This window comes from Schistocerca gregaria, unplaced genomic scaffold, assembly GCF_023897955.1.
Source record: "Schistocerca gregaria isolate iqSchGreg1 unplaced genomic scaffold, iqSchGreg1.2 ptg000404l, whole genome shotgun sequence".
Lineage (NCBI taxonomy): Eukaryota > Metazoa > Arthropoda > Insecta > Orthoptera > Acrididae > Schistocerca > Schistocerca gregaria.
Genome location: NW_026061841.1, coordinates 100,088 through 110,798, shown reverse-complemented (window position 1 = coordinate 110,798; position 10,711 = coordinate 100,088).

Genomic DNA, 10,711 nt, shown 5'->3' with positions numbered 1-10,711 from the left:
AGGAATGCTCAAGTTTTAAATTTCATGTTTAAGGAATATTTCACGCAGCAGAATCGTAGAAACATGCAGTCGTTACACTCTCGTGTCGACACCACGGTAATGGACATTCCTAGCCTAGAGAAGCAGCTGGAACATTTGGTAGCAAATAAGTCGCCAGGTCCTGACCGAATACCGATTCGGTTTCACAAACAGTACTCTACGGCATTGGCCCCTTACTTAGATTGCATTTATCGTGAATCTCTCGCATAACGCAAAGTCCCAAGTGACTGGAAAAAAGTGACTCCTATGTACACTAATGGCCATTAAGATTGCTATACTACGAAGATGACCTGCTACACGCGCGAAATATAACCGACAGGAAGAAGATGCTGTGATATGCAAATAATTAGCTTTCCAGAGCATTCACACAACATTGGCGACACCCACAACGTGCTGGCATGAGGAAAGTTTTCAACCGATTTCTCATACACAAACAGCAGTTGACCGGCGTTGTCTGGTGAAACGTTGTTGTCATGCCTCGTGTAAGGAGTAGAAATGCGTGCCATCACGTTTCCGACTTTGATAAATGTCGGATTCTAGCCTATCGCGATTGCGGTTTATCGGAGCGCGACATTGCAGCTTGGTCGAGATCCAATGACTGTTAGCAGAATATGGAATCGGTGGGTTCAGAAGCGTAATACGGAATGCCGTGCAGGATCCCAGCGACCTCGTATCACTAGCAGTCTAGGTGACAGACATCTTATCCGCATGGCTGTAACGGACCGTGCAGCCACGTCTCGATCCCTGAGTCAACAGGTGGGGACGTTTCCAAGACAACAACCATCTGCACGAACAGTTTGACGACGTTTGCAGCAGCATGGACTATGAGCTCTGTTACTCTTGACGCTGCATCACAGACAAGAGTGCCTGCGATGGTGTACTCAACGACGAACCTGGCTGCACGAATGGCAAAACGTCATTTTTTTCGGATGAATGCAGGTTCTGTTTACAGCATCACGAAAGCGTGTATTCGTCATCGCCATACTGCTGTATCACCCCGCGTGATGGTATGGGGAGCAATTGGTTACACGTCTCGGTCACCTCTTGTCCGCATTGGCGGCACTTTGAACAGTGGTCGTTACATTGCAGATGTGCTACGACCCGTGGCTCTACCCTTCATTTCAGCAGGATAATGGAAGACCACATGTTACAGGTCCTGTACTGGCCTTTCTGGATACAGAAAATTTTCGACTGATGCCCTGGCCAGCACATTCTCCAGATCTCTCACCAACTGAAAAGGCCTGGTCAATGGTAGCCGAGCAACGGGCTCGTCACAATACTCCAGTCACTACTTTTGATGAGCTGTGGTATCGTGTTGAAGCTGCATGGGCAGCTGTACCTGTACACGCCGTCCAAGCTCTGTTTGACTCAATGCCCAGGCGTATCAAGGCCGTTATTACGGCCAGGGGTGGTTGTTCTGGGTACTGATTTCTCTGGATCTATGGACCCAAATTGCGTGAAAATGTAATCACATGTCAGTTCTAGTATAATATATTTGTCCAATGAATACCCGTTTATCATCTGTAGCAATTTTAATGGCCAGTAGTGTATAAGAACAGTAATAGGACGGACCTGCAAAATTACAGTCCAATATCGTTAACATCCATTTGCTGCAGAATTCTTGAACATACAGCGACGGAAAAAATCGCAACACCACAAGCAGTTGTGAGAGATAAACGAAAGTTGGTAGGCGTGTTTCTACAATTGAAAAATAGTGTCGATTTAAATTTCGCGCCAGTCGCATAAGAATGGCGTTAGTAGGGGGGGGGGGGCACTGTGAGGGTGCAGATCAGGTCTGCTGTAAATACACGCCGTGGCGGTTGTGAGCGTTAGTTACCTTCTAGATTGGACGTGGTGGTTTGATCTTAGCCAAGAATGCCTTTGAGGAGACAGAGACGCCATTACGATCATCTTAACGAGTTTGAACGAGGTCGTGTAATAGGGACACGAGAAGCTGGATGTTCCTCCAGCGATTTCGCAGGAGACTTGGCAAAAATGTAGCACTGTATACTGGCAGCGGTGACCGCGAGAATGTACGGTTGCAAAAAGCTCGGGCTCCGACCGGTCACGTGGCGCAACCAAGAGGGAAGGCAGTCGTGTCTGGCGTACGTCTCTGGCACATCACATTTCTTCTGCAGTAGCAATTCGAACAGCAGTCGACGACATAACGAAATAATAATCGATTACTTCAGGGACAGCCCCGAGCCAAGGCGCCCAGTAGCATGCATTTCACTGACCCCCAAACCACCGGCATTTGCGACACAAAACTGACATCGCACACCATTACAACACAATGCATGCCCGTTTCAATGTTTGCATTCAACATTCTGATCGTTACATCTGTTATTAACTTACCAGCATGTCACTTTTGCAACGGCTTATTTCGCGCTTACGTTGCCCTGTGATGCTGCAATGTTAATTACTTAAATATCCTACATAGACAGACGTATTCCCGAAATTTCATTACTCTACATGATTTTTTTGTTCGTTTGTTGCTGTGATTTTTATCGCCAGTTCATTTGTCCAGTCGCGGAAGCCGTCAGGCTCTGATGCCACCCTGCAACATACCTCTGCCAGGCAGGCTGCATAGAGCATAGCCCCTGTAAATCAGTAACTGCACAGTCCAGCGAGCTAAGAAAGTTGCAGCTCGGTCCGCAGAGGTCCTTCGTGTACACGAGACACTAGAACAGGTGGTGCACGCATCCGCGACAGGGTCACTGCTGCATTCACCGTGACACGTGCGGCCACTGGAGTGTGAGTGTGCCTCCCGGGCAGCCCCGTCGTAGCCGACAATTGGTGCCCACCGCTACGAACCCAGCATCGCCTCCGACTGCACGCCGCCTTCGCTTCCTGTCCACAGTGTTAACTATACAGACGGCGCTTCTACGAAATCGGCAAAAAATCTCGTACACCATTTAAAGAGTATTATGTCTTTGCAGAAAACTACACTGTCAAAAATTCCCTTTAACTAACAGCTAAAATTAAAAACTTTTCCATTTCTGATGATGGTAATTCCGTATCCTTTAACGTAGTTAATTTACTTGCTAACATTCACATTTATGAGACTATTAAAATTACTGATGAGAATCTTCTCCAACACAAAAACCTAATGTACAAGAAATTAAAGATGTCATTAGGTTATTACTTCTGATACTCTCCTACAACTATTTCCAGTTTAACGCTGAAATTTTTTTTACGACCTTAAGCCTTTGCCGTGCCCATTTGTATAACAAGTACGCTTGCCAACAGTTTTGTTAAAGATCACAAAAGGCAGTACTTTAAGAAATTGGTGTGACCTGAGCAATTTTCCAGTCTTTAGGTACGGATCTTTCTGTGAGCGGTTGTATATAATTACTAAACATGGAGCTATTGTATCAGCACACTCAGAGGAACTTGACTGGTATACAATCTGGAACGGAAACCTTGCCTTTAATAAGTGATTTAATCTGCTTTGCTACACCGAGGATATATGCTTCTCATTTTGGCACTTTCTGTTGACTGGGCTTCGGGAATGCTTACTTCGTATTCTTTGCTGAAGGAGTTTCGGAAAACCACGTTTCTTAACTCTACTTTAGTGGCACTGTCATCAGTGACTCCACCGTTACTTTCGCGCAGTGAAGCTACTGATTGCGTCTTGACACTGGTGTACTCTATGCATGAACAGAATCTCTGGGTTTTTCGCCAGATTTCGAAACAGAGTTTTGTTGCGGAAATTATCAAGAGCATCTCGCTGTAGTAACCGCTATATTTAGAACTTCTGCAAAACAATGCTAGTCTTGCGGATTTTGGATTCTTTTAGTTTTGGCATACTTTTTCGTTACTTCTGCAACAGCGATTTCACCCGTTTTGTCCAGGGGGATCAGTACCATCACTTATTAATCTATGTGGTATATATATCTCTCAATTGCAATCGATACTATTTCTCTGAAATCATTCCACACCTTTTCTACGCTTACATGATCAGATCGGAAGGAGTGGAGGCTGTTTCCTTAAAAATCGTTAAGAGCATTGTCAGCTTTTTTTAAACAGATGTACTTTAAGTTTCTTTTTGATGGTTGTAGGTGTTACACTATTCAGTGTACAGCCAACTGACTTGTGGTCGCTAATCCCTGTATTCGTCATGATACTACCTATTCATCCAGGAATATTTGCTGCTATGAGGTCAAGTACGCTTTCGTAACCATTTATGCTTCGAGTCGGCTCACGATCTAATAGTTCAAAATACTTTTTTTAGAAAGCATTCAGTACTATTTCAGGTGACGTTTTAAGCCTGCCGCCGGCTTTAAACGTGTAAATTTTCCACCATATCGAGGATACATTGAAATCAACACCGACTATAATTGTGTGAGTGGGGTACCTTTTGAAATGAGACTCACGTTTTCTTTGAACTGTTCAGCAACTATATCCTCTCACTCGGGGGTCGGTAAAACGATCCAGTTTAGTCCGATTGACAAGTACAGCCTCTACCCAAACTATTTCGCAGGAACTATCTACTTCAGTTTCACTACAAGGTAAACTACTTCTGACAGCAATAAATACTCCAGCACCAACTATGTTTAATCTATCCCTTCTGAACGTTGTTAGGTCGTTTGAAAAAATTTCGGCTTAACATATTTCCGGCTTTAGCCAGCTTTCCGTACCTATAACTGTTTGAGCTTCAGTGCTTTCTATTAGGGCCTGGAGCTCTGGTTCTTTCCCAACACAGCTACGATAATTTACAACACCGATCGTTTCTACAACCTCCTTACTGTGTGTTACCTGCCCCCATTTAGACAGACGCCATTTCTATGTTTTCCTGAGACCCTCTAACCTAAAAATGCACCCCAGCCGCCCCCACTACCCGTGTAGTGGACACCTGACCTATTAAGCGGAATCCAGAAACCCACTACCCTATGGCACAAGTCAAGGACTCTGAGGCCTACACAGTCACATAACCGCCTGAGCCTATGATTCATACCTTCCACTCGGCTCTGCACCGAAGGACCACAGTCGGTTCTGTCGATGATGCTGCAGATGGTGAGCTCCGCTTTAAACTCGCAAGCAAGACTGGCAGTCTTTACCATTTCCGCTAAACAAAAGGAGAGAGAATCTCCTCCAATCCAAAGCGACACAAGCCATTAGCACCGACTGGGGCCACCACCTGCAGTTGGGTGCACCCTGTACTCTTCATGGCATCCGGAAGCACTCTTTAGAAATCAGGACTGACTCCCCCACCTTGTGCACACTGCCATCCTTCCACACCATGGCAGCCATGTTACTAAGGGGGCCCAATTACGCGCCTATTATTGGAGTTCCGAACCACCAGCAAACTCACCTTCTGTGAACACCACGAATTTGCGTTCCAAGAAGGTTCCTCTGGAGGCCCTACGATCGGCCCCTCGCAAAGTCTTTCGCTGCCTGCCATACTTTGGAATGATCTCTCACTCGACCACAGGTGAGGGATCAACCTCAGCGCTGCAGACCAACATAAATGTAGGATAATGACATCACTGCTGCTCAAAAATCTGCAGTCAGAGAAGACAACTCCAAATGCAAGGGGAAAAGACACAAGAATGCTATAAGTAAATATCAGAAACTTATCTATTATAAAGAACATTCCTAGATGTTGAAAGCGACCGAAATTGTTAATTCTACTTACGATGTTTTAAAAGAATTAACTTATATGGTAAAATAAACCAAGTCTGCTTTTCTTCATGGTTACGTGACGTTACGTATATATCTGTTTTGTATTTTTATTCGTCCATGCCTTTCGTTTAAGCACTCACTCAAGCTAAACAGGTCTCTGCTGCCAAGTCATTATCAATTGTCATTGATGAAGGGTGAAAGCAAAGGAAAGAGTATTCACTTTCTTTTGCCTGATGGCGGATTTAGGGAGTTGGGATGCATGGCAAAAGCGCATTCTTACGCGACTTTTATTTTTACCAAAGTACTTTTATACCGTAACAGCGTTGTGTACGTTGATTATGACTCTATGATCATACTGATATACTAAAAAGGACAACCAAACCAGCATCCACTGCAACGTGGATAGTAGTACGAAAAGATTTGTTTTTACTTTTTACACATTACTCCTGACTAGAAAATTCGAAGCGCAAGGGACCGTTACAATCGAGTCTGCACAATTCGAAGTTCGAATAATTAATTCTATTTAACTCGACTTTAGATGAAATCAGGAAAAATCGAAATAAAATTTTTATTTTCTTTTTACTAACGTATTTCCAGTTTTCTTACATGTTATTTGCTTTAGTATTTGAAATGGAAGGTACACACAAATGTTCGAAAATACATACATTCAGCTTCATTCATTTTTCAATACTGAACAAACTGTTACGAATGGATGCATTTTGTGAACTAAATTTCTTATAAACCACCTTATGCCTTTGGATTTAGCGTGTCACTTCTTATTTGTATCTGAGACTTCGGTTCCCAGACTAACCGTTAATGATTTAGCGTTCCGTTAAGCTATAACCTCCGACAAATACCTTTTGTACCCTGCATTGAGTAAGGCAATACTATAAACTTTCGTCTCGCCCGGTCTGCTTGCTCCCGCTTTTTAATACTTATGAGCAACATTATCTTTCCGCTCGATGATCGTTTGCAGCTTGGATGGTGGAATCCCGAAACAATTCGTTACCTGCTACTTCTCGTTGCATTCCACAGCGTCGAAACTCGTTTCTGTTTTGCGAATGTCGGAAACTTCCTGGAAAATATCCTAAAGTGAAAAACGTCTACTTTCTCCGTGGTCGAAGTTCCTTGTGTGACAAAATGGCGACAGATTTGAATCACTATTAATTACGAGACTGACAGTGCGCAAACAAAGGTTAAGTCCACGTGGTTGTCACTTATTGCCTGTATTGGCATATGCGGGTCATTGTTAGGAATCATCTTTATGTAAAATTATAAACTGGTGAAGCTGTTAGCTAGGATTCTCATTTGTGTGTCATTGCGATGAACAGCTTAGGGAGCGCCGCTAGGAGTAACAGAAAATAAAAATATTCGCTGGAATATAAACGAAAATCTATATTGAGTTTAAACCTACGACACATAGGAAGAGTTCGTCTCAGGACTTGTAAATATGCTCTAAATTACAGAAAACGTGAGAAAAGCCCTCCCAGAAGCCTAAATAGGGCAGCGCTGAGAGAAGGTGACAGCTCCCTCAGAGTCGGAAAAAAAGGAAGAAATTGCGCAACGCGATAACGTACTCAAAGGCTATATCGTACCCCAGCCACTGAAAAGTCCAAAATTGTGAGTGTGACCACTGTAATAAAGATATTGTTAACTAAATTTCATATTAATATGAAACACATGTTACGATTTTATCCCGACGTTTTCACGAAAACTCTACGGCCCAGACCTGAACTGCACACACAGAAATTTATTTGCAACGGATTAATAATATGCTGTGGTATTTCGTGCACTGTTAAAACAACTGATGAAACAGACAGAATTATCTGGTGTAAGCTAGGCGTTGACTTGTAATTATAGAATGTCTGCGGGTCGTTTTCATATGACAGTCGCCTCGATTAGTGAAGAAGTTGCTTCGGTTTTCTCGAGGCATTTGGGAACAGGTTGAAACAAACGATTAACAACCGTCGACTGCATACAGTCGCAAAGGCTGATTTCAAATGTCTTTGGTAACTGTAAAGCTACTTCACCTGGGTAGGGGGGACAGCTACTAGTCGGAGGTAAACACTTCCCCCTCACAGCGTTCTAATGTTGCCGGCTACACTATGCCACTCAGCGTCCGATGTAAACACAGCCGACAACAGGAAGTGTGACAGGACTACCAGACCGAGTTCAGAGCAGGAAACGGCCGGGGTCCCCGGTGGTCTAGTGGTAAGGGGGTCTGGAACGTTCCAGCGCCTCGGCTGGGGCTATTCGCCCCAGCCGGGCCGGGGTTCAATCCCCGGCCGGCGCTGGAATTTTCAGATTTCCGAACACTAGCCTCCACCTCTGCCCTGGCATGTGGCGCATGCCGGGCACCCCCGTGGGGTCCGTGCTTCGGATCCCACGTGGAGCTCACTCCCTCACTACAAAATATACCTCATTATGCTGCTGCAATCACTTATTTTAAATTTTAATACGCACACTTTCTTCACCAGGCCACATCTACATATATTTTCCAGGTACTTTCTACATATTATATCTCACTGTCAAAAGAAACAGCATAGTATCATGAACATTTGTAGGATTACAACAATGAAATAATATCCTTACTAAAAAAAACTAATACGTTTTATTTTCGTTTTTGTTCTAAATGCTGCTAAGATAACTACAAGAAATTGGAAGCTGTTTTGGTATTTAATAATCAGTAATTAGAAAAATAAATTTGGCTATAATACTGATACATATATTACATATTTACTTAGTACATTCTCAGTGCAGGAACAGGATAAATTGTTTCAATGTCAAAAGAAATGCAAAATATTATATCAAATTTTTTTTAATTATTCAAGAGTCAAAATGAGATTATGATATGACACAGGTCACTAATGAGGTACTCTCTTTCTTTGTATGAAAGAGGATAATTATCCTGGTTTTATGTGAGCTAAATGTTAAATTAAACAGATAACATTTAACATTTAAAAAACGAATTTCTTGACGATTTTACTGACAGGTCTACATGTTTCATATTATATTTCTGACGGTAGTTAGCTGACATCCTCTCAGGCTCAGCTTTATATGAAAGTATCTTGCAGGTCAGAAAATAAATTTTATTACTACCTCTACAGATTCAGTTGGTCTATTGTTGCATTGCGAGAGAGAGACTGCTACTATAGCTGTTTTCTTTTTCTATTAAATTCCGTGCCATATCTCCATTCTAAATGCTAAAAATCGTGGATAAAACCTTTAGCAATACTATTTCCTTTTCACCACATCGCTGCTAGGTGTCGCTACTGGTCCCTCACACAGTCAGTTGTCTGTAGCGCAGGGCTTCGCTACCAGTGGACTCACTCTGCCGGGATTTGCTGCTTCATTCCTGAACGAGTACGCCGGCTGAAATACCCGCTAAATCCTCACACTAAACGAGAAGCGTAATAGCACCAATACCAAATAAGGCAACTCGTGGTCAGTGCGAATATTTTCAAACCACCACTATGATAACTCCTAGCTGAAAATACTGATACAAACTATTTGCAGAGGAATGGAGCACCTTACAGAAGCTGATTTAGAGGAAAATCAATTTGGAGGGTACAGCACCAATATTTATAACATCTTTCGATACAGAAAAAACTTTTGACGATGTTGACCAGAATATACAGTTTGAATTTAAGATGCAACCAGGAATAAAATATAGCGAGCGAAGCATTACTTAGAACTCCACCAGAAACGAGACAGCAGCTGTACGAGTTGAAGGACATGAAAGAAAGGAAATACGTGACAAGTGAGTGAGACAGGATTCTAGACCATTCCCTGATGTTATTCATTCTTTATACAGGGTGTTTCACAAATCATGCTTCACACTACTAAGGGCTGTTCAGGGGACGTAACTGATGAAGTTTTACATAGGTATCTACTTCTGAAAACGTCATCCAGCGACGCTACAGAGCGTCAAAGTTATAGATACCGGTGCCTACAAAAATAGAGGGATCCCACGAAGATGTTACAACCTTTCTAAGATGATGCAGATGGAAAAATGCATAAATTTGAGATTATGTCCTTGTATCGGAAAATTATAACAGAGAACCTTTCTGTTACCTCAGTATGTACCGTTATCGTTGTTGCTAAGATGTAGGACAGGAAACTTTCAGGTGTGGTGGTACGGAACGAGAGAAGAAAACAATGTGCAGTACACATAGGCTGTTACATGCATACATCAGGAACCATGAGCACTTGTTCATCTTCGCTAGCGTTCTTTGTAGGAACTATATCGCTTCTGTCCGATATTTTGAGAATGATACAATTATTTTTTCCTAAAACCTAGCAGCTGAATAGTGCTTGAAACGATATAAATGGTACTTATGATTTATGGTATGGAGACAGAAACGGTAGTTCACTTTAATGATAACAATATACAGCCAAATTTTGTAATGTTTCTGCAAAATGCCATAACACCCAAATCCTGAAATATAATCGGATATTTCGAATGTGGTACGACACCAGTTGTACAGTTTACTGGACAGATACAGAGTTTTCCGAAATTCTAGCACTTTTAGAGGGAACTAAGCGACAATATTTTTAATTTGAACCCCCGTACGGAAACGTATACTTTCCGTGCTACAGCCGTTTGAATACATGTTTGCTACGTGGGTAGGCAACAGGGTAGCCATCGTGGGATGGCGGAAGGGGTGGGGGAAGATGCTTACGTCGGATGTCATTCACCGTCAGCCCTGCCACTCTGACAAGGTTCGTGCGTCACTCAAGTGTCTCTCAGTATTAGAGAAATATTGCGGAGTGCACTTTTGCCGAATACACCGATATGATCCTACTGTATGGCGAAGTTCGTCGCCTTTATCAAGCTCGTTCTCAGCAGCGTCCAACTTCACGGCATACGCTTTTCGCCACAACTGCGCAACGACTTTGAGATAATGGTGCGTTCACCGTCAGCACGGGTGACTGCAGTGCTACAAAGAGACGCAGCGCACCCAAGTTTCAAAAGGCCGTATTGTAAAGAAGAGTGTTTCTGAAAACTTATCAAGTTTCCTTTCAATGAGTGGAATTGTGGAACTAT